The following is a 20,829-nucleotide window of genomic DNA, read 5'->3' as shown; positions in this document are numbered from 1 at the left end:
CCCTCTTCTGTACTCTCCCCCTCCTCTGCACTCCCCCCTCCTCTGCACTCTCCCCCCTCTTCTGCACTCTCCCCCTCCTTTGAACAGCAATATGTAAAGGTGGAGTGTTCCTCTGCAGGACCCTTGCAGGTGTCAAATACCCTATCTCAGCAGTGCTTGCAATAGCAACAGAGGCCTCCTGACTGAATCATTAACTAATTATGCATAGGGATCTATTAAATATGTGCTTTTGTCTGGATATTTGCTAATACTTAGAAATCTCTCTAGTTCTGTGTTATGTTATGAGTTGAATGGTTAAATCATAAGCGAGTTCTCCAGGTTTGAAATCAGCTCAGTATATTACTTAGAGCACTTTGAAATGTTACAGTAAATATACTGGAAAATCTACATAAACTAAAAAGAAGATCATTTTCAGTGAGACAGATTTCTATATTTTTTTTTTATTTTCAAGTAATCTTTATTTGTTACAAAGACAGTTACAAAGTATTAAACAAAATGGTATAATATGGTAAACAAACATAGGCCTAGATTTAGAGTTTGGCGGTAGCCGTGAAAACCAGCGTTAGAGGCTCCTAATGCTGGTTTTAGGCTACATCCGGTATTTGGAGTCACTCAAAAAAGGGTCTAACGCTCACTTTTCAGCCGCGACTTTTCCATACCGCAGATCCCCATACGTAAATTGCGTATCCTATCTTTTCAATGGGATTTTTATAACTCCGGTATTTAGAGTCGTGTCTGAAGTGAGCGTTAGAAATCTAACGACAAAACTCCAGCCGCAGAAAAAAGTCAGTAGTTAAGAGCTTTCTGGGCTAACGCCGGTTTATAAAGCTCTTAACTACTGTGCTCTAAAGTACACTAACACCTATAAACTACCTATGTACCCCTAAACCGAGGTCCCCCCACATCGCCGCAACTCGATTAAATTTTTTTAACCCCTAATCTGCCGACCCCCACCTACGTTATCCTTATGTACCCCTAATCTGCTGCCCCTAACACCGCAGACCCCTATATTATATTTATTAACCCCTAATCTGCCCCCACAACATCGCCGCCAGCTACTTACACTTATTAACCCCTAATCTGCCGTCCGCACCCCGCCGCCAGCTACATTATCCCTATGTACCCCTAATCTGCTGCCCTAACATCGCCGACCCCTATATTATATTTATTAACCCCTAACCTGCCCCCCACAACGTCGCCGCCACCTACCTACAATAATTAACCTCTAATCTGCCGACCGCAAAGAGCCGCCAGCTACATTATAGCTATGTACCCCTAATCTGCTGCCCCTAACACCGCCGACCCCTATATTATATTTATTAACCCCTAACCTGCCCTCCCTAACATCGCCGACACGTAACTTCAATTATTAACCCCTAATCTGCCGACCGAATCTCGCCGCTATTCTAATAAATGTATTAACCCCTAAAGCTAAGTCTAACCCTAACACTAACACCCCCCTAAATTAAATATAATTTTAATCTATTCCTATTTAAAGCTAAATACTTACCTGTAAAATAAATCCTAATATAGCTACAACATAAATTATAATTATATTATAGCTATTTTAGGATTAATATTTATTTTACAGGTAACTTTGTATTTATTTTAACCAGGTACAATAGCTATTAAATAGTTAAGAACTATTTAATAGCTAAAATAGTTAAAATAATTACAAATTTACCTGTAAAATAAATCCTAACCTAAGTTACAATTAAACCTAACACTACACTATCAATAAATTAATTAAATAAAATACCTACAATTACCTACAATTAAACCTAACACTACACTATCAATAAATAAATTAAATACAATACCTACAAATAACTACAATGAAATAAACTAACTAAAGTACAAAAAATAAAAAGAACTAAGTTACAAAAAATAAAAAAATATTTACAAACATAAGAAAAATATTACAACAATTTTAAACTAATTACACCTACTCTAAGCCCCCTAATAAAATAACAAAGCCCCCCAAAATAAAAAAATGCCCTACCCTATTCTAAATTACTAAAGTTCAAAGCTCTTTTACCTTACCAGCCCTGAACAGGGCCCTTTGCGGGGCATGCCCCAAGAAGTTCAGCTCTTTTGCCTGTAAAAAAAAAACATACAATACCCCCCCCAACATTACAACCCACCACCCACATACCCCTAATCTAACCCAAACCCCCCTTAAATAAACCTAACACTAAGCCCCTGAAGATCATCCTACCTTGTCTTCACCATACCAGGTTCACCGATCCGTCCTGGCTCCAAAATCTTCATCCAACCCAATTGGGGGCTGGCGATCCATCTTCCGGCATCCACTGAAGAAGTCCAGAAGAGGCTCCAAAGTCTTCATCCTATCCGGGAAGAAGAGTAGATCTGGACCGGCAACCATCATCTTCCAAGCGGCATCTTCTATCTTCATCCGATGAGGACCGGCTCCATCCTGAAGACCTCCACCGCGGACCCATCTTCATCCGGCGACGTCCAACTGAAGAATGACAGTTCCTTTAAGGGATGTCATCCAAGATGGCGTCCCTCGAATTCCGATTGGCTGATAGGATTCTATCAGCCAATCGGAATTAAGGTAGGAATATTCTGATTGGCTGATGGAATCAGCCAATCAGAATCAAGATCAATCCGACTGGCTGATCCAATCAGCCAATTAGATTGAGCTTGCATTCTATTGGCTGATCGGAACAGCCAATAGAATGCGAGCTCAATCTGATTGGCTGATTGGATCAGCCAATCGGATTGAACTTGATTCTGATTGGCTGATTCCATCAGCCAATCAGAATATTCCTACCTTAATTCCGATTGGCTGATAGAATCCTATCAGCTAATTGGAATTCGAGGGACGCCATCTTGGATGACGTCCCTTAAAGGAACCGTCATTCTTCAGTTGGATGTCGCCGGATGAAGATGGGTCCGTGGTGGAGGTCTTCAGGATGGAGCCGGTCCTCATCGGATGAAGATAGAAGATGCCGCTTGGAAGATGATGGTTGCCGGTCCGGATCTACTCTTCTTCCCGGATAGGATGAAGACTTTGGAGCCTCTTCTGGACTTCTTTAGTGGATGTCTAGCCCCCGCTTGGGTTGGATTAAGATATCGGAGAAAGGACGGATCGGTGTGATACCTGGTGAGATGAAGACAAGGTAGGATGATCTTCAGGGGCTTAGTGTTAGGTTTATTTAAGGGGGGTTTGGGTTAGATTAGGGGTATGTGGGTGGTGGGTTGTAATGTTGGGGGGGGGTATTGTATGTTTTTTTTTACAGGCAAAAGAGCTGAACTCTTGGGGCATGCCCCGCAAAGGGCCCTGTTCAGGGCTGGTAAGGTAAAAGAGCTTTGAACTTTAGTAATTTAGAATAGGGTAGGGCATTTTTTATTTTGGGGGGCTTTGTTATTTTATTAGGGGGCTTAGAGTAGGTGTAATTAGTTTAAAATTGTTGTAAGATTTTCCTTATGTTTGTAAATATTTTTTTATTTTTTGTAACTTAGTTCTTTTTTATTTTTTGTACTTTAGTTAGTTTATTTCATTGTAGTTATTTGTAGATATTGTATTTAATTAATGTATTGATAGTGTAGTGTTAGGTTTAATTGTAGGTAATTGTAGATATTTTATTTAATTAATTTAATGATAGTGTAGTGTTAGGTTTAATTGTAACTTAGGTTAGGATTTATTTTACAGGTAATTTTGTTATTATTTTAACTAGGTAACTATTAAATAGTTATTAACTATTTAATAGCTATTGTACCTGGTTAAAATAATTACAAAGTTACCTGTAAAATAAATATTAATCCTAAAATAGCTATAATATAATTATAATTTATAGTGTAGCTATATTAGGATTTATTTTACAGGTAAGTATTTAGCTTTAACCCTTTAAGGACACAGCTTTCAGTTTGCTCAATTGTTTTATGACGGAAATATTCCGTCATATGTCCTTAAGAGGTTAAATAGGAATAATTTATTTAATAAGAGTTAATTTATTTCGTTAGAATAAAATTATATTTAACTTAGGGGGGTGTTAGGGTTAGACTTAGCTTTAGGGGTTAATACATTTATTGAAGTTAGGTGTCGGCGATGTTAGGGAGGGCAGATTAGGGGTTAATACTATTTATTATAGGGTTAGTGAGGCAGATTAGGGGTTAATAACTTTATTATAGTAGCGCTCAGGTCCGGTCGGCAGATTAGGGGTTAATAAGTGTAGGCAGGTGGTGGCGACGTTGTGGGGGGCAGATTAGGGGTTAATAAATATAATATAGGGGTCGGCGATGTTAGGGCAGCAGATTAGGGGTACATAGGGATAATGTAAGTAGCGGCGGTTTACGGAGCGGCAGATTAGGGGTTAATAATAATATGCAGGGGTCAGCGATAGTGGGGGCGGCAGATTAGGGGTTAATAAGTGTAAGGTTAGGGGTGTTTAGACTCGGGGTACATGTTAGAATCTAAGGTGCAGACGTAGGAAGTGTTTCCGCATAGCAAACAATGGGGCTGCGTTAGGAGCTGAACACAGCTTTTTTGCAGGTGTTAGGTTTTTTTTCAGCTCAAACAGCCCCATTGTTTCCTATGGGGGAATCGTGCACGAGCACGTTTTTGAGGCTGGCAGCATCCGTAAGCAACTCTGGTATCGAGAGTTGAAGCTGCGTTAAATATGCTCTACGCTCCTTTTTTGGAGCCTAACGCAGCCTTTATGTGGACTCTCAATACCAGAGTTATTTTTATGGTGCAGCCAGAAAAAAGCCGGCGTTAGCTACGCGGGTCCTTACCGACAAAACTCTAAATCTAGCCGATAATGTGTCATGGCAAGTCATCATAAGGTAAATAAAAAATAAATAGATAAAAGTTGTTTCGTTTAAGTATCTTACCTTTTCCAGACTTTGAAGTCGGATGACAAGATAACATTATTGATAAAGAAATAAAAAATAGGGAGGGACTACCGTCCGGCCATACTAACTACTCTCCATTACACTGTCAATATTCAAAATTCAAAAAAGAGAGGGAGAAGGAAAAGAAAGCAACAAAGAGGGAGAAATGTATGGATTATAAAATGTACAATGTTATGCAGATTTAGGCCAGATTACAGATGGAGCGCTATCGTTAGAGCAAGGAGGGTAAAAGCTTTTGCAAGTTTGTGGTGCTCTTTACGCTCAAATCCATATTACAAGGGGCGTGCTGTTTTAAATTACTGCAAATTAGTTTGCGTGAACTCGTGGTAATTTACACTCCACATATTTTCTATAGGTGGCATTGAATGGCCATGTCCGTTCATATTACAAGTTGAAAGTAAATTCGATTGCTTGAATGCAATTGTATTTAACACTCAAAGTTTTTACGTGATCTTAAAGGTCATGTAATGAGCTTTGCTGGAGGAAACAGTTGCACTAAACTACTCTATTAACACCTAAACTGCCACATCGCCACATCACAAACTACCCCACTACAGTATTAAATACTAAATCACCACAGCCCCCGTCGCAAAATACCCACTAACATCTAAACCAGCTTACCTCCTCAAACTAATAACCCCCAAGTTACCCCAAAAACACCTAACCATTATTAAAAAAAAAAAACTAACATCACATGAAAAAAAAAAAACCGCAAGATAAAAAACCTATACTAACACTAAACTATAGCAATAGCCCCTAAAATGGCTTTATGTAGGGCATTGTCATAAAGTGATTTAGCTCTTTCTCAAACAACAAATACATACTATGGGGTCTATTTATATATGTGTGGACAGACATGATCCGCTATAGCGAACCATGTCCGCCGCACGTCGATAAATGCAGACAGCATATGCTGTTGTCATTTATCTTTGCACTAGCAGTTCTGGTGCAATACCGCCCCTGCAGATTCGTGGCCAATCGGCCGCTAGCAGAGAGTGTCAATCAGCCCGATTGTACATGATCGGACGGATTGCTATACGCCGCCTCAGAGGCGGCATATGAGTTTAGGAGCAGCGGTCTTAGGACCGCTGCTTCTTAACTCCTGTTTCCTGAAGGCTTGCGTGGAAACAATGGGAACAGGGGCCATTCGGCCCTCGTTAAATAGACCCCTATAACACTTTATTAAATATGAATATTGCATAAATATGCTTTTTATTGTTTTCATCTGCTTAACTGCAAGGGCTCCAATGCATTTATATCTATATATGTTTACATATTTATGTATGTGTTTAAATGTGCATATATTTGTAAGTAATTCTTGGTAGAACAGCGCTTCAGACAAAGCTCATGACCAGCAAATAGGGAGACATAAAAATATGTCTATATGGTGTTAGTAAAAATGGTTAAAATGTAGATTAAAAAAAGATAGATCTGCTCACCTGGGTTTACCCCAGTATATGAGGTATGCAGTCCGTTTCCTTGAGACACTAGAAATGCTCCATCAAAGTACACAGGTAGTTTGTCGACTCACTTCTGGAGTATTCCTAGTGTCTCAAGGAAACGGACTGCATACCTCATATACTGTGGTATACCCAGGTGAGCAGATCTATCTTCTTTTATCTATTACTTGCACAGATTTACTTATCTCCCTCTGAGGTGAAAGAGGGAAAACAAGGACAGCAGCATCCACAAAAAGGTCTGATCTAAGCATTATTTAAGTCCTTATATTGATTAGTGCATTTTCAACAAACACACTTTTTCTATATGTGTATATATGTCTGTAAATACATAAATACAAATATAAATACATATGTAGACACATATAAACACACATATATACATTATATTTAGACATGCATATCTATTTATCTCTATGGTAAAGCCCTTTGCCTGCCTTTTCTTTTTTCTAACACCTGAGATCTCAAATCTTTGATCCCTTAACATTTTTGCGCAATTTAGAAGAAAAAAAAAATATTATGAGTTTAACTGTTCTTTGTAATGTATATTTGATGTGTTTTTTGAAACAGTTAACCAAAGCTCCGAGGTCTTGCTAACCCGACGCACATTAACTTCAATTTGCACTCAAGAAATCACGATAACTTTCAACTTGTAATACAAGCGCAAAAAACAGACGCGTGCAAACAGACCTGTTTTATTACCACCTGTGTAGTACATTTTTTTATGTATAAGGCTTTAGCATACGCTTTTTTCTGCAAATGTCCATTAAGTGCCTGCCTGGCAGCTTGAAGTTGATCTGAAAAGATCATATTAGTAGGATTATTTTTATGTTTTCTATCTAAGTCTCTAACCTCACTAAGCAAAACTGCCCCTCTAGCATTGTGATCACACTTAATCTGTGCTTCCTGACTAATAAATTCTCCCCTGATTACTCCCTGACTGACCTATTTTTAGTAATATTAGAGACTCATCCAATCTCCACATAAATGGGGTCAAAGGTGCAGAAGTTGTCGAGAGATCAAGCAGAATCATTGAATGATCTGACCATATTGTGGTTTTGATCACGGCATCCCTCATCAGAGAAAGTCCAACTTGATTTAGGAAAAAATAGATGATTTTCAAGTAGAACCCACAAGGTGAAGCCTTTTTGATGTGGGCGACTCAGATACCAAGTATCAAACATATTATATATGTATATTGTTCCCAATCATTCTAAGTGTATGCAAAGAGGTTGAACTCCACAGTCCACCCATATGAACAGTCAATCTGGTTGCAAAGCTACATTAATATCTCCTCCCATTACTATTTTACCTTTTTGAAGTTCTTTTTTTTTTCATCTAATCTTTTTATTATAGCCAATCACAAGAGACAAATGTTTTTCCCGCACCAATCAGCAGCTAGCTCCCACTAGTGTAGGATATGTGCATATTCTTTTTCAACAAGGAATACCAAGAGAATGAAGCACATTTGAAAATAGAAGTAGATTTAAAAGTGTCTTAAAATTACATGTTCTATCTGGATCATGCAAGTTTAATTTGGACTTTCCTATCCCTTTAATAATAAAAAAAAAAAAACATTTGGCAATATCTTGCAACTTGAATAAAATATTTTTTAGTAATTTATAACATTGCTAGTCCTGAAGCCCGTGTACACGGGCCAATTTTTTTAAGTGCAGTGGTTCCAACCCTTGCTCCCTCTCTCTCCCCCCTCTCTTTTGCACTCTCTCTCTCCCCCTCTCTTTTGAGCTCCCTCTCTCCCCCCTCTTTTGCGCTCTCTCTCTCCCTCCCCCTCTTCTGCACTCTCCCCCCTCTTCTGTACTCTCCCCCTCCTCTGCACTCCCCCCTCCTCTGCACTCTCCCTCCTCTTCTGCACTCTCCCCCTCCTTTGCTCTCTCCCCCCTCTCTTTTGCTCTCTCTCCCACCTCTCTTTTGCGCTCTCTCTCTCCTCTTTTGTGCTCTCTCTCCCCCTTCTCTTTTGCGCTCTCTCTCCCCCTCTTTTTAAATCTTTCTCCCCCTCTCTTTTGAACGCTCTCTCTCCCCCTCTTTTCCTCTCTCTCTCTTCCCCTCTGTTGCGCTCTCTCACTCTCCCCCTCTGTTGCGCTCTCTCTCCCCCTCTGTTGCGCTCTCTCTCCCCCTCTGGTGCGCTCTCTCTCCCCCTCTGTTGCGCACTCTCTCCCCCTCTGTTGCGCTCTCTCCCCTTCTTTTGCGCTCTCTCTCCCCCTCTTTTGAGCTCTCTCACACCCCTCTTTTGCGCTCTCTCGCACCCCTCTTTTGCTCTCTCTCGCCTCCCCTCTTTTGCTCTCTCTCCCCCTCTCTTTTGCTCTCTCTCCCCCTCTCTTTTGCTCTCTCTCTCTCTCTCTCTCTCTCTCTTTCCCCCTCTCTTTTGGTCTCCCCCTCCCTCCTCCTCTCTCCCCTTTGTTTTGCTCTCCCCTCTGTTTTTCTCTCTAACTTGACAATGCTGCTGCTCCCTAGGCCGCTCCAGTCGGCCATGCCCCTTCACGCATGCCCCAGCCGGCTACGCACCCACTATGTCATGCCCCCATAATGGCACGCCTGGTCATGCCCCATCACGGGACACCCGGTCATGCCCCCAGCACGGCAGCTTCCACATTGCGCACACCTCTGCTTCTCAAGGCCCGATCTGATATGCAGCGTCGCCCGCAAATGCCAGCGACGCTGAATTTTGCACTGGTTTGGTATCCTATATACGGCGTAACCTAGAAGTTACGCTCGTATATTTCTGCCGTCACCCGTAGTTTTTTGGGCCATAGGCAGGTATACCAAACCAGCGCAGTTTGGTATCCAATATACAGCGTAAGGACTTACGTGGTGAAAATGGAGAAATCTTACTCCATTTTCACCTCGCCACAAAATCAGCCGTAGTAAGCCTTACGCTGTCTATTGGAGTCCGTAACTCCCTAAACTAGCTACAAAATAAACCTAACACCTAACGCATGCGCAATGTCTATCTACCTGTCAACCACGATCCCCCGCCGCAATCCCTAATAAAATATTTAACCCCTAAACCGCCAATCCCGGACCCCGCCGCCACCTACATTAACTACCCCCTAATGTGATCCCCCTACACCGTAGTCCAACTATATTAACCCCTTAGTGACCAGAGCACTTTTCCATTTTCTGTCCGTTTGGGACCAAGGCTATTTTTACATTTCTGCGGTGTTTGTGTTTAGCTGAAATTTCCCTCTTACTCATTTACTGTACCCACACATATTATATACCGTTTTTCTCGCCATTAAATGGACTTTCTAAAAATACCATTATTTTCATCATATCTTATCATTTACTATAAAAAAAATTATAAAATATGAGGAAAAATGGAAAAAAACACACTTTTTCTAACTTTGAACCCCAAAATCTGTTACACATCTACAACCACCAAAAAACACCCATGCTAAATTGTTTCTAAATTTTGTCCTGAGTTTAGAAATACCCAATGTTTACATCTTCTTTGCTTTTTTTGTAACTTATAGGGCCATAAATACAAGTAGCACTTTGCTATTTCCAAACCATTATTTTTCAAAATTAGCGCTAGTTACATTAGAACACTAATATCTTTCAGGAATCCCTGAATATCCATTGACATGTATATATTTTTTTTTAGAAGACATCCCAAATTATTGATCTAGGCCCATTTTGGTATATTTCATGCCACCATTTCACCGCCAAATGCGATCAACTACAAAAAATTGTTCACTTTTTCACAAATTTTTTCACAAACTTTCAGTTTCTCACTGAAATTATTTACTAACAGCTTGTGCAATTATGGCATAAATGGTTGTAAATTCTTCTCTGGGATCCCCTTTGTTCAGAAATAGCAGACATATATGGCTTTGGCATTGCTTTTTGGTAATTAGAAGGCCGCTAAATGCCACTGCGCACCACACGTGTATTATGCCCAGCAGTGAAGGGGTTAATTAGGGAGCATGTAAGGAGCTTTTTGGGGTAATTTTAGCTTTAGTGTAGTGTAGTAGACAACCCCAAGTATTGATCTAGGCCCATTTTGGTATATTTCATGCCACCATTTCACCGCCAAATGCGATCAAATTAAAAAAAACGTAAAATTTTTCACAATTTTAGGTTTCTCACTGAAATAATTTACAAACAGCTTGTGCAATTAAGGCACAAATGGTTGTAAATGCTTCTCTGGGATCCCCTTTGTTCAGAAATAGCAGACATATATGACTTTGGAGTTGCTTTTTGGTAATAAGAATGCTGCTAAATGGCGCTGCGCATCACACGTGTATTATGGCTAGCAGTGAAGGGGTTAATTAGGTAGCTTGTAGGGAGCTTGCAGGGTTAATTTTAGCTTTAGTGTAAAGATCAGCCTCCCACCTGAAACATCAGACCCCCTGATCCCTCCCAAACATCTCTCTTCCCTCCCCTAGCCCACAAATGTCCCCGCCATCTTAAGTACTGGCAGAAACTCTGCCAGTACTAAAATAAAAGGTATATTTGGGCTTTTTTGTGCATTTTTTGTTAGCATATTTACATATGCTTCTGTGTAGGGATCCCCCTTAGCCCCCAACCTCACTGATCCCCCACTAAATAGCTCTCTAACCCTCCCCCTCTGACTTAATGTGCGCCATCTTGGGTACTGGCAGCTGTCTGCCAGTACCCAGTTTAGTGAAAAAAAATGCTTTTTTTTTAATAAAATATGTCCCTTTTCTGTAGTGTAGCTTTCCCCCCCCCCAAGACCAACCCCCCACCCCTTCCAGATCCCTTAGATGTTTTTTAAAAAAAGTTTATTTTTTTTTTTTTTTACTTTTACTTTTCCTTTTCTACTTTTCTGTAGTGTAGCGGTTCCCACCCGCTCCCGCCCCGTGCACGCGCCCGCCCGCCACCCCCCGTGCACGCGCGCGCACCCGTGCGCGCCCCCAACGATCACGATCCCGATCCCGCCCCCCGTGACGTCACGCGCGACACCGATGGCCGCCCACCCGCCTCCCAATTCGGCTCCCACCCACCAACGATACCGGCCATCGATGTCCGGTGCAGAGAGGGCCACAGAGTGGCTCTCTCTGCATCGGATGGCCATGTATGGTTATTGCAGGATGCCTCCATATCGAGGCATCACTGCAATAACCGGAAAGCAGCTGGAAGCGAGCAGGATCGCTTCCAGCTGCTTTCCACACCGAGGACGTGCAGGGTACGTCCTCAGGCGTTAACTGCCTTTTTTTTGAGGACGTACCCTGCACGTCCTCAATCATTAAGGGGTTAAACTACCCCCTAAAGTGAGCCCCTTACACCGCCGCCATCTACCTTACCTACCCCCTAAAATGAGCCCCTTACACCGCCGCCATCTACATTACCTACCCCCTAAAGTGAGCTCCTACCCCGCCGCCATCCATTTTAAAATTATTAACCCCTAATTTAATCCCCCTACCCCGCCGCCACATATATTAAATTAATTAACCCCTAATCTAATCCCCCTACCCCGCCGCCAGCTATATTAAATTATTTAACCCCTAAAATACTAAACTATCCCTACCACTAAACCTTAATCTAACCCTACAAATAGCCCTGAAAAGGGCTTTTTGCGTGGCATTACCCCAAAGTAAACTACTCTGTTGCCAGCCCTTAAAAGGGCTTTTTGCGGGGCATGTCCCAAAGAAAACTGCTCTTTTACCAGCCCTTAAAAGGGCTTTTGGCGGGGCTTTGTCACAAAGTAAACTGCTCTTTTGCATCTAATCTAATCCCCCTACACCGCCGCCACCTATATTAAATACATTACACCCTAATTATATTAGGGTTAATATAGTTAATATAGTTATTATATTATATATATTAACTATATTAACCCTAATTATATTAGGGTTAATATCGTTATTATATTATATATATATTACGTATAATAACCCTATCTAACTCTAACATCCCTAACTAAACTCTTATTATAATAAATCTAATATTAATATTATTAATTTAAATATTCCTATTTAAATCTAAATACTTACCTATAAAATAAACCATAAGATAGCTACAATGTAATTAATCATTACATTGTAGCTATTTTAGGGTTTATATTTATTTTACAGGTAACTTGGTATTTATTTTAACTAGGTACAATAGCCAATCAGATTCAAGTTCAATCCGATTGGCTGATTGGTTCAGCCAATCGGATTGAACATGAATCTGATTGACTGATTCAATCAGCCAATCAGATTTTTCTACCTAAATTCCGATTGGCTGATAGAATCCTATCAGCCAATCGGAATTCGATGGACGCCGTCTTGGATGACGTCATTTAAAGGAACCTCATTCGTCGGGAAGTCGTTGTGCCGGATGGATGCTCCACGGCGGAGGAGCGAAGAAAGAAGATTGAAGATGCCGCTTTGCTTGAAGACATCGCCGGATGGAAGAAGACTCTCTGCCGCTTGCTTGAAGACATCGCCCGGATGGAAGAAGACTTCTTTGCCGCTTGATTGAAGACATCGCCCGGATCGGATGAAGAGTTCTGCCTGGCTGGGTGAATACAAGGTAGGGAGATCTTCAGGGGGGTAGTGTTACGTTTATTTAAGGGGGGTTTGGGTTATATTAGGGGTATGTGGGTGGTGGGTTTTAATGTTGGGGGATGGTATTGTGTTTTTTTTTTCAGGCAAAAGAGCAGTTTTCTTTGGGGCATGCCCCGCAAAAGGCCCTTTTAAGGGCTGGTAAGGTAAAAGAGCTAACTTTTTTAATTTAGAATAGGGTAGGGAATTTTTTTTATTATTTTATTAGGGGGGTTAGAATAGGTGTAATTAGCTTAAAAATCTTGTAATCTTTTTTTATTTTTTGTAATTTAGTGTTTGTTTGTTTTTGTAATTTAGTTTAGTTTATTTAATTGTATTTTAGTTTAGATATTTGTAGTTTATTTAATTTATTGATAGTGTAGGTGTATTTGTAACTTAGGTTAGGATTTTTTATTTTTTTTATTTTTTATTTTAATAGTTTTATTGAGCATAAAGAAAAACATAACAAACAGTAAAAGAGAATACAGAGTCATAAACCGTTCCAGGTTTATATATATTATACATTACAGTAAAAGTTATCGTAGTAATTTAATAGTCCATATTTCTGTCTCTCCTCTAGATTTTCCGTAGCTCAGTTTTCAATTTTCTATTGTGAACAATAACATAATAGTAAGTTATAACTTAATAGATGAACTATCCATTAGTGATCCGTAAACAATTCCTATACATCTATCTTGATAAGTCTCTGGTATATAGAAAATATTGGAATATTTAAGAAAAGTGTCAGCAAAGACATAAAGGTGAGAGGAAGGAGAAGGAGAGAAGAAAAGAGGCGGAGGAGAAAGAGGAAGGGGGGATGGAAAAAAAAAAAAAAAAAGGGGGGAGGGGAATGATGAGAGAATAGGCCTTGACTAGATGGGCATTTATATTAATTGGGGGCTGAATGGAGGTGAGTGTTATTCTGCACAGAAGATCATAGATTGTCTGTTAAGGGTCTCATTTAACTAGGGCATGGGGGCCACAGAGGGATTCCATAGTTCCACCATTGCCTCGTATAGTTCCATTGTACCATTCTTCATATGTTGATACCTTTCTATTTGGAGCATGGAGGAGACCTGCTCTTTCCATGTCTCAAGTGAGGGGACCTCACTTGATTTCCATCTTTGCGGGACAAGGAGTTTGGCGCTATTTAACATAATATATAGTAAGAGTTTTTTAGATTTGTTTCGAATTTTAGGAATATCTAGAAAGATAAGGATGCCTGGATCTTTTTGTAATTGGATGTTAAGTTTGGTTTCTATTTCAGAGAATATCCCTGACCAGAAAACTTCCATTTCCCTACACGACCACCAGATATGTATTAAATCTGCCTCCTCCCCACATCCCCTCCAGCATCTGCCGCTGCTCATTTTGTATATATGACGTATTCTGGCTGGTGTAAGATACCACCTCGCCAATAATTTAAAATTCATTTCCATAATATTAGAGGAAATTGTGGCTTCCTTATGGCATTGTAAGGCACGATCCCGATCCCATGCCTCCTGGCTGATTTCTCTTTCTAGGTCTTTAGCCCATTTGAGAGTAAAGGAAGGGTACACTGTACCGCTATTGGTCAGTAACATGTTTTATAGTTTAGATATGATATGTCTGGGTTGGGTTTGCTGCGAACACAAAATTTTCAAATCTAGTCAAGGGGCGGTTAAATTCTTCTCTTTTCTTGTGTGTCTGAACAAAATGTGCTAATTGTGTGTAAGCGAACCATGGAGGGGGGGGGGGGGGGCCTCCAGTACCTATCAAGTTCTCCCTTTGTATCAATCTACCTCCTTCTAATATACTTTTTAAGGTGAGTTCTTGTATATGTGGAAAGGGGCTGGTCAGGGGGGGGAAGCCTGCGGTCGGTAAGTCAAGATTGCCTCTGTATGTGTAAAAATCAAGCCTGCTTAGTATGGATGAATGTGTTATAAGTTTGTAGCACAGTATCAAATGAGAATACTATTACTAGGTAAACCCATATAGATATATGTGCAGTTAATCTAAGATTAATTATTCCCTGCATAAAATACGCACTATAGTATAATCTGCAATATTAGGAACAATATCAAAATAAATCTTGGAATAAACAGGCTTGTAAAATATAAGAGGTTAAAGGAATAGGTGAAACTTTCCAAATGAATAAGTAAGGAGTAAATAATAATTGAATGCGTAATATGAAGAAATTGAATACACAGCAAGTAAGTCTTATCCAAGGTAAATAGATAGAATCACATAATGGAGAAATTCAGCAAAAAGTTATAATGCAAACGAGGTATTGTACCTTGCAAACTGTGAGTGCGGTAGGTAGTGACAATCACTTCCGGGTTCTGTACGCTGCGAGTGCAGCAGGAGTTGAGACACGCTGAAGCCGGCTGACTGACAGCGTGTGACGTCACGATTCTCCGGTGCAGCCGAAAACAAGATAATGTTAAGGTAACGGAACAGATAAGTTATAACTGTTTGGAACTTCAATAACCGGTTATTCTTAATGGGAGCCACAAGGTTGTTTAAATAACATATGAGCACATAAGATGGTACAGGTAGCGTAAGTCCATAAATAACAGACAGCTTGAATAGATGTAAATACTTGCCCAAACACTTGATTATCAATATTGAGGGAGTTGTATCAGGCTGGAATACTCTGGGAGATTCCTAGTAAAATGTTCTTGAAAGAAGTAACTCCAGTTGTAGAAGAGATAAGATTCAATTTAGAAACTTACTGAGAACTGAGAGGCTCAGTGTTACTCTGAGGAGAATAACAAAATACTAAGCAAGGTGTGCTTAGTGATCAGGTGTTTTATGGGAGTGAGAAGGTTGTGATTGGCTGATCTCTAATTAAGGAAACAGTACACCCTAAACCCTGACATGACTCCCCCCTCAAACAAGCTGATCCTCAGCTTGAAGTCTGGGGCGATCTGGATATCTCCTGTGAAACTGGGAAACAAGTCGAGGTGCATTAAGATTAGATGCGGGTTCCCAGGTATCATCATCCTCTGAATATCCCTTCCACCTAATTAAATATTCCAGAATTCCCTTGGAAAACCTTGAATCGAGTACTTCTTTCACCTCGTAGACATCTGAGTCTTGGATGGAACTGGTCGGCAGTAATTGGGGTGCATTGTTTCTCGTAGGAATGTATGGTTTGAGGAGGGAAACATGGAAAGTTGGATGTATTCTCATAGATGATGGTAAATCTAAGGTAACTGCGTTCTGATTTATTACCCTAGTAATGGGGAAAGGTCCGCAGAATTTTTGCGTCATTTTCCTACTCGGGAGATGTAGCTTTAGGTTTTTCGTTGACAACCATACCTGGTCTCCAATTTGGTATGAAGGTGGTTGTCTGTGCCGCAAATCATAATAGTGCTTTTGGGAGTTCTGAGCTTTAGAAATGTTTTCTTTGATAACCCGAAAATTGTCTAGGAGTGCATTATTCCATTCATCAACCAGAGGAGAATTGGAAGGAGTAGTACTAACTGAAGTGATGGTTGGATGGTACCCATAATTTGCAAAGAACGGAGATAATTTTGTGGATGAGTTGGTTAGGTTATTGTAGGAGAATTCAGCGAAGGGTAGGTATGTTATCCAGTTGTCTTGCTGATAAGAACAGAAACAACGTAAGTACTCATCTAACCATTGGTTGATTCTTTCAACCTGTCCGTTTGCTTGTGGATGGAATGCTGTTGTGTATTGATGGGTTATGTTAAGAGATTGACAGAGACTTTTCCAAAATTTAGATGTGAACTGGGATCCCCTGTCAGATATCAGAACTGTTGGTACTCCATGAAGCCGAATCACATGTTGTATGAAAAGTTTAGCTGTTTCTGCTGAAGTGGGAAGTTTATGATATGGGATAAAATGCGACATTTTGGTGAAACTGTCAACAACTACCATGATAGTAGTATAATTTTTTGATGGAGGTAGATCCACAATAAAGTCAACTCTGTCAGAAGTTGGAATGGATATTAAAAGCCCGTATGGTAATTTCCGTTCTGTTTTGCATACTTGACAAGTAACACAACTCTTTATGTAACTTGAGACAGTTTCCCTCAACTGAGGCCACCAGTATGTCCTTGTTATAAGTTCGATGGTGCGTGATTCCCCTGGATGACCAGCTAAGGGTGAATCATGGTGGTGTTGTAGGATTTGATGTCTCAAATCTTTAGGAATATAGATCATGTTCTTGAAGTAGTATAATCCGTCTTTCAGTTCCAAAGGAACCTTAGTGTCAGTAGGTGAATTTTTCGAAGAGTTCTTTATATCAGTAAGAAAGTCTGAAGTTAATCCGATGAAGCGTTCAGAAGGAATTATAGATCTAGGATTGTCATTAGGAATAGGTTCAGATAATTGTCGAGAAAGTGCATCCGCTTTTCCATTTTTGTTTGCAGGGCGGTATAGGATTTGGAAGTCGAATCTTGCAAAGTAAAGACTCCACCTTACCTGTCTAGCTGATAGAGTTTTGTTATTTTGCAGGTATTGGAGATTTTTGTGGTCCGTGTAAATTATGAAGGGCATTTTTGCACCTTCTAGTAAGTGTCTCCAGAATTCTAACGATTTGCGGATGGCGAGTAATTCTTTGTCTCCTATTGCGTAATTCCTCTCTGCTGATGTCATACTTTTTGAAAAATAGGAGATTGGATGTAAAGGATCTTTGGATGTTTTCTGTTGTGAAAGTACTGCACCAATCGCAAAGTCTGAGGAATCAACTTCCAGTACATATTGTAAATCAACATTCGGGAATTTAAGTATGGGTGCTTCTGTGAAAGTTTGTTTCAGGAATTCAAATACTTTGGAATGAGTTTGATTCCAATGAAATTGTTGAGTAGAACCAGTAAGTTGTGTGAGTGGTCTCACAATAGAAGAAAAATTCTTTATAAATTTTCTGTAATAATTGGCAAACCCTAAGAACCTTTGGAGAGACTTTTTGTCCTTAGGAGTTGGCCAATTTTTTACTGATTCAACCTTCTCGGTTTGCATTTGGATACCGTCAGGTGATATAGTGTAGCCTAGGAATAAGATAGTGGTATTGTGGAAGGAACACTTTTCTAATTTGGCATATAGTTTATGCGTTTGTAAACGAGCTAATACCCAACGGACATGTTTTATATGTTCTGACAAGTTGTTGGAGTAGATTAAGATGTCGTCTAAATATACTACTAGACATATGTCTAATAAATCCCGGAAAATATCATTGATGAAGTGTTGGAACGTTGCGGGGGCATTACAAAGACCGAATGGCATCACAAGGTACTCATAAAGTCCATACCGAGTTCTGAATGCTGTGAGCCATTCGTCTCCTTCCCTTATACGTATGAGATTGTATGCCCCGCGCAAGTCCAACTTAGTAAAGATGGTAGCATTACTTAATCTTTCAATTAATTCCGGGATGAGAGGTAACGGATAACGGTTTTTTACCGTCCGTTTATTAAGCTCTCGATAATCTATTATCGGCCTAAGGGATGTGTCTTTGTTGGTTACAAAGAACATTCCGGCTGCTGTGGGTGAAGAAGAGGGTCTGATAAAACCCTTCCGTAGATTATCTTGTAAGTATTGTTTTAGATGTATCAACTCTGGGTGACTCAATGGATACAAATGACCAACCGGTAATGTTGCACCTGGAATTAATTCAATTGGGCAATCATATACTCGATGGGGAGGAAGAGTTTCAGCCTCAACTTTGCTAAAGACCTCTATGAAGTCCTGGTATGGTTCCGGTATTTGTATCTGTTCTAATTCTGTGTGAAGTATTTTTTTTTTTTTTTTTCCAAAAGTTTTTTATTGAGGATTAAACATTACAGCAGATGTCACAACGCAGGTGACCAATCGGTGAACATATACATAAACATTATGCCGTTGGTATGACACAGCAAGCGTAGCAATTAATGACATTACTGCGTATATAGATCAAGTGTGTCTAGAATGAAATAGAATATTTGTCATATAAACCTCATTTTCGATTAATGTGAACTCAGAAATAAATCCATTATGAAAACATCATTTACAAACAGAATGAACAAACTTAGGTTATAAGGACCGGGTAGTACCTCAGTCCAACACAGTAACTCAAATTTCTAGGAATGTCATGAAGTCAGCTTAGAAGTGCCCCTCCGTGTACTACAACTGGGAATTATAGTGCGCATTTCCAGGCGGGGGTGTCCAGGTGGAGTATGAGGGAGGAGGGAGAAGGAGGGGGGGGAGAGGGAGGGGTAAGGGTATGGTGGTGGGGGTGACTAGGACCTTGGGTCCACACAGTCATTTATCTTTGAGTTCCCTGGTGGTTAAACCAGGGCTCCCAAATCTGCCAGTAAAGCTCTTCCTTGTCCATATGGGAGTAGAAGCTTTGTTCCATTGTGGCGTATACCTGCATTACAGATGTGACAGCCATTATGTCTGGGGGCTGGGTTTGTTTCCAGGCTCTTGCTATCGCCAGTTTCGTGGCCGCTAAGACGAAGATGACCAGTTTAGAGACATGGGTTGGGACGTTCCTCGGGAAAATGTGTAAAAGAGCGATTGCAGGAGTTAGTGGGATAGATAGCCCTAGGTTAGCACACAGGGTTTCTACCTGAGTCCAGAGAGGTGCCAGCTTTGGGCAATCCCACCAAGTATGTATGTCTGAGCCCCTTTGCATGCAGTCCCTCCAACATAGAGGGGGCGCTGTGGGGAACATCTGTGACAGCCTTGTGGGAGTATAGTACCATTTTAGGAATAATTTCATGTAAGCCTCTAGTGTATTTGCACAGTGTACTGTCTTTTTAGTTAACGTCATGGCTATGGATAGATCTTTATCTGAAATTGGTCTGGATAAATCACCCTCCCAAGCCCTTATCTGCCATGGTCTGTCTTTGTTAGTGGACGACTGTAGAAGATCGTAGTGAAACGATATGAGCCTAGGGGTCTTAATAGGGAGTTGCCATAGCTTTTCCCAATTAGTCAGGGGTCTGTTTAGGGTTTTGGGGAATCCCCAAGATGTCATAAAGGCGTAGAGCCTCGAGTATTCAAAGAAGGCCCACGGGGGGGGCTCTGGGATTATGGTACTGATATTATGAGGTGAGATTAAGGTGTCCGAGGGGTACACACAGGAGACCACTTTGAGGTTTAAGTCCCTCCACTGCTGTATGTGTGTATCAGGAAGAGCCGCCAGTAAGGCCGGTATAGAATGAATGGGAGATGGGTGTGGGGCGATGTCGCGGAGGTTTCTGAGGCTATACCAGACTTTCAGATTGTCTCTGATAATGATATTTTGTATTCCTAAGCTGTCAACACAATGCTTAGGGATCCAGGGTAAGTCTGCCAATCTTAGGCCTAGGGGAAGGTTCGAAGTTTCTATGCTTTTCCAGCCCTGCTGTTCCCCCTTATCTGCCCATGCCGTGATATGAGAGAGCCTGGCTGCCTCGTAATATCCACGCACGTTAGGCATTGCAACTCCTCCATATTCATATCTCTTTTGGAGAATCTTTGCCGCTATCCGGGGCCTGGACTTATTCCAGATATAGTGTTGCCCAAGAGATTGGAGCTTGTCTATAAAAGCAGTAGGTACATTGAGAGGGATACAGCGGAAATAGTACAGAATTTTTGGTAAGATCGTCATTTTGAAGGATGCAATGCGGCCCAGCCACGAAATTTCTTTAAGGCTCCACGAAGATGTGAGCTCAGTGACCTCTTTAATGAGGGTTGTGTAGTTAATAGAAATAACCAATTTCGGGTCCGGACCTAGCTGTACCCCTAAGTGCCGAATGGAGGTTCGTGACCATTGGAAGGAGTACAGTGTTTGTAAAATTTCCAATTCAAACGCTGGCATGCTTACCGGTAACGCCTCTGTTTTGGTGACGTTAACTTTGTAGTAGCTGTGGGCTCCGAACTCAGAGACAATATCAAAGAGTACTGGCAGGGAGCCTATTGGGTTTGTTAAGAAGAGCGTGACATCGTCCGCGTATAGTGCGATCTTCGCAGTAGTGCCTCCGAGCTGGACCCCTCTTACTGCAGGTGATTGT

Source organism: Bombina bombina, chromosome 1 (genome assembly GCF_027579735.1).
Source record: "Bombina bombina isolate aBomBom1 chromosome 1, aBomBom1.pri, whole genome shotgun sequence".
Lineage (NCBI taxonomy): Eukaryota > Metazoa > Chordata > Amphibia > Anura > Bombinatoridae > Bombina > Bombina bombina.
This window is presented reverse-complemented; position numbering follows the sequence as displayed.